General features: G+C 37.4%; 1 long non-coding RNA gene across 1 annotated transcript; it reads left to right on the top strand.

Annotated features, from left to right (window-relative positions):
• The first annotated feature begins 3,749 nt into the window (after nt 1-3,749).
• LOC134618887 (uncharacterized) lies at nt 3,750-4,413 on the top strand. The gene is made up of 3 exons (XR_010091938.1): nt 3,750-3,831; nt 3,984-4,022; nt 4,353-4,413. It is a non-coding gene; the product is annotated as an uncharacterized LOC134618887 (long non-coding RNA).
• Nucleotides 4,414-5,038: the final 625 nt, after the last annotated feature.

Here is a 5,038-nt window from a genome sequence, read left to right as displayed (position 1 = left end):
TCGAACTCAAAAACATAAAAAAAACCCCCTATGAACTCACGTCAGAAACATTTGGGATTTCTTAATTGGATGAGGAGTTGGACTGGGAGAACTGTTTTTGCTCTGCTCCTCCCGAGCTGGTAAAATCATTTTTCTAAGACTGTTAACTTAAAGACTGTAAGCCATATTACTAAGTCAAAGTTTGTCAATGCAGAGAAGGTGAATTCAGAGTGTGCCAATCCAACCACAAAGACTTTGAAAAAAGTCTGCCTCTATTTTAGTGTTGTACAGGTAATAAAACAATGACAAATCAAGACTCAAAGAAAAATCAGCTAATTATGAGTGGTCCCATATTAGCATAATCCACATAAGTCTTGCAGGCATTTCAATAATCTTTTAAGAAGTCAACACTGGACCACCGCTCAGAACAAAATGGCGATGGATGTCTGATGCTTGGTGGATCTTTCCGTTGCCTTATGTTAAGTTAACCATACAACACAAACAGATAACCGAAAACACCATAACTAAGCCTGACTTGCAAATAAACTCCCTGTCATGGTTATCATCAGTTAGCCAGTAGCCCTGGTACATTTTGGAGAAGTAACAGCTTTTGAAACATTGTTCAAAACTGAATGTCATACATTATTTCACAAGACTTGTGAATTTCAAAACACATCAGAAAACAAGCATCTTAAAAGAAGAGAGGGTGTCTGTCTCCTAAATCCAAGATGGGCCTGAAAGCTAAAAGCTCTGCCTCACATGACCCGCGAAGAAGGCACAAGTACCCTGTGCTTTCCAGGGCACAGTCCATGTTATGGCGTGACCAAGGCACATGTACCCTGTACTTAAGTGCAATTTGAAGTTAACAAGTCAGGTTTTTACAGGAAATAATGAAACAATTACACTGTAAGTACCCCGTACTTTCTGGGCTGCGGGCTGTAATATGAAGCTATTTAATCTTGCCTAATGTTCAGGTATTTTAATTTTATTTCAATTGGGTCCTTTATTTCCCCAGATTTGAACCTATCCCATAATTCATAGCGTGGCCCAGCCAATTCCAGTTTCCAACAATGGCAGCAGCTACTTAGTTTTAATATTACTCTTTCTGGGTCACAAAATGAACTTTTAAGATATTTTCAAGTGTGAATGTAGCTGTGTAAACTTCAAATATCTGCTCAGTTTATCAAGACATCACATATTTACAAAAGTGCTCTGACGTTTTCGGAAACGTCTGTTACCCACCAGCTCGATAGCAGACTGGGAGTTCCAGCTAGAGCACTAGCACAAGGCCCAGTGAGAACAACGGACTCGCGGCACATCGTTTTCAAACCCCCTGCGGTCCTTCACTACTTAGGTTAAACATGACATATAAGTCACTTAGATAACTTATACATGTTATTTATCTTTTTTTTTTTTAGTGTTTTATTTGTTCCTGAGTAAATTGGTTTGGCTGAGATTAAAGTTATAGCTGAGAAGATCATTGGAGCCTCTCTTCCCTCCATCACAGACATTTATTGCACCCGCTGCATCTGCAAAGCCACCAGCATCGTGGAGAACCCCCGACACACTCGTCTCCCTGCTGTGTTCTGGTAAGAGGTTATCCCAGACCACACTGCCAGACTGTGAAACAATATCTTACCCCAAGCTGTCAGAGTCCTGAACACTCAGTGACTGGACTGACACACACAAACACACAAACACACACACACACACACACACACACAAACACACACACACACACACACAGTTAGACTGTTTCTTGCAGTTTTTTTGCACTTTATGTATCCCTGTGTTGAATGTGCTTTTAATTATGACTGAGTTTTTGTTTTGTTCTTTGTGTGCTTTTTCACTTTTTACTTTTTCACTATGTACAGCACTTTGGTCGACCTGTGTTGTTTTTAAATGTTCTTATAAATAAATGGATTGATTGATTTGGTCTGTTATATGTATCATCACACCAACGCTGTCTTATTTTCCTATACGACTGGACATGATTGAAGTGACAATAAAGCCAGATCTCTAAATCAGGCACCACAGCATGCCTCATTAGGTTATAAACCTTAATATTCACTTAATCATAACTAACACATGTCTACCCCTACTCCTTCCCGCCTATGCTGTCATTTCACCTCTCTTTTGGACTTTCTTGCTCTGTATGGTTCACTTCATACATTTAAACTGATCTAACATCACTACCTCTACTCCTTGCATCTTCACTGTCGTACCTTCCACTCCATCACACACACACACACACACACACACACGTATTCTGTCTTTCAATCCTCTGCATAAACATGGGTAGGATCCACATAGCAATAAAATGTGAACTGTGCCTCTAATAATACTACAGGAAGCATGCATAATGTAAACAGAATTGGTACTTACACAGAACCCTGTGGAAATCCATCATTAACCTCTGTGTGTGAAGAGGACTCCATTGACATGAACAAAGTGGAGTCTATTAAATAGATATGATTCAAACCACTGCTATATAACACTTTTAATTCATATAGTTTCGAAATCCCACATACTGCAATAAATTAAATGACATTTCACTCATATGACCTTAAGGTCTAAAGTAAGTCTCATTCTTGGCATTTTTACTTAGGTTTCTTTAAATAAAATTTAAACTCTAAAGAGAATGAAAATAACACTGATGCCAAACTAACAGTCAAGTGTTGCTGTGTGAGCTGATTTTTGCTGAACCAAATGTGAAGTACAGGAGGCTGGTTGGTCTCTAGGGAGGCCAGCTCAGAAACACAATATACAGTCTTTGAATCAAGAAAAAAATGGGCAAGGTAAACAGCATCGGTGACCTGGAACTAAATAGGGTATAAAGTACCGAATATTAAATAAATAGTGTGGCTGCCTATTTTGCTATCGGGCATAAGACTTCCTCTTTTGGGGAATTTGGAAGTGGTGGCAGCGATGATGATGCAGACTGCAATAGGGGTGATGAGGAGTGCTCCTGGGTTGAATCAGCACCAAAAGTAATTAAAAGTAACAAAAAAAACAACATTAAACAGGCCACATACATACATGGTACTAACAAACGACAAGACCAGGAGCTGAAAACCCTGTTCACCAAAGACTCAAGGAACAAATCCTAAACATAAAACATTTTCAAAACGCAGAAGGTCAATGTGGAAAAACTCAGAAGTAGGGTCCAAAACCCAGGGATCATAACCTGACATCCACCCATCCATTTTCTTCTGCTTATCCAGAGCTAGGTCATGGGAGCAGCAGCCTATGCAGAGAAGCCCCTGCGTCTCTTTTCCTGGCTACTTTCTGTAGCCTCTCAATGGGAACACCAAGCCTTTAATATGATGCTTATTATTATTTTTTTTAAAAGACATATAAAATCCTAATTAAATACATCAAATATCATGTAGTTATACTCTGTGGAGACACTTTGTCAAATAGTCAGTGTAAAGTTAAGCGGGCAGCCGAAAGGAGAAGTAGTCAGTATGAGGAAATTGTTTTGGTGAAGAAATGAATAGATGCAGTGAAAATCTGGCAAGCATGAATCACATGATACACGTGCCAGTTTTTTAAATGTTAGTTCCCAGTTTTGAAGCGTCAAAGAAACAGTATATAAGCACTGATCTTACTGCTGTTTAGCACCTTCTCACTGGACGGCTGAAGCTACCGGTCGGTGCTGAAACGAAGTCTACTCCACAAATATTCTACATATTCCCCAGAAGGTCTGCTACAAAATCTGTTCTATACTTTTTTTTTAATGAATGATGTCTTGATGTCTTCTGTTTTTCACAGAGATATTAAAGATCACCATGAAGCTGCTGATTGTGTTTGCACTTCTTTGTGTAATGATGCCTCTGATCATTACTGCTCGTGAGTATTAAAGTATATTGTACATAATGTGTGTATATGTGTGTGTATGTATTCATAAAAATAACAGTTTTCAATATTAAATGGAAATTTAACAATCAAAGTCAAGATCTGATGTTTTAATATAATTTTAACTTTTTTAATATTTATTCCAGAAAAATCGGGCAGCAGTGGAGCAGAGGATAATCCACCAGGTTGGTCAAAATTTTATAAACTCCCACCAAAATTAATCACAGTTCTGTCATGCTGAACAGAAGAGCAACACAACATTTGTACTACAAAGTTTGTAGTACAAATGTTGTGTTATTTCAAAATTATGAATTATAATGTAAAAATAGTTCTAAAATTATACACTTAATTTGGCAGAATATTCAATTAAATATTTACATTTAAAAATTCAAAGTGAGAATAAAAAGAATAAAAAGAGAAAGAACACCACGCAAAAGCAAAAGAAATTACAAAATGTTTTTACAGATACAGAAAAGTCATACATTTTTACTCAAGTGTAATTTGCTTGTCTTCAGAAGAGCATCTTGTTGACAAGAGATACCGGGGGCTTTGGCGCAGAGTTTTGGGTCGCCTTGGATACGAGTAAAAACTGATGTTGATTTACCACTTTCTTTCTTTCTTTTTCTTTCTTTCTTTCTTTCTTTCTTTCTTTCTTTCTTTCTTTCTTTCTTTCTTTCTTTCTTTCTTTTATAACAATATCCATACTTTCTCAAATGCTGTTATTTGTTTGGAATGACAAAGAGTACTGAATACATATGCAATGCATTCATTCATTTACACTGTAGTCTCCATTTTAACGTAAAATACATAATTATATAGTGCTGTTAAAAAATACAGGTTATTTTGTTGATTCACCATACTGAATATTTCCCTCAGTATACGTCTTATGGTTTCAGCTAATATTTTCTTTTTTTATGTGTGTACAGGAAAAGGGTGGACGAATGATATGTACGGTCACCACTGATACCGATTTTGTCTGGGTCTGAAAAAGAAGATGATCCCTGGTCTTCCATGAAAAGCATGGGCCATCAGACAAAGAAGCAAATCATTTCATCCAACCCCCTAAACTATCTGTTTCCCCTCTTACATCTTTACTTATTTCCTTTCGCTGTAATGCAACAAAATGAATTTGGCAACAAGTGACACAAACTGGAGTGGACTGGACCGTGTCTTCTAATAGCAATAGCTGTTCATTTCTGTT

This window comes from Pelmatolapia mariae, linkage group LG3_W, assembly GCF_036321145.2.
Source record: "Pelmatolapia mariae isolate MD_Pm_ZW linkage group LG3_W, Pm_UMD_F_2, whole genome shotgun sequence".
NCBI lineage: Eukaryota > Metazoa > Chordata > Actinopteri > Cichliformes > Cichlidae > Pelmatolapia > Pelmatolapia mariae.
The sequence above is the reverse complement of the archived record's forward strand: the minus strand, read 5'-3'. Positions and strand labels throughout refer to the sequence as shown.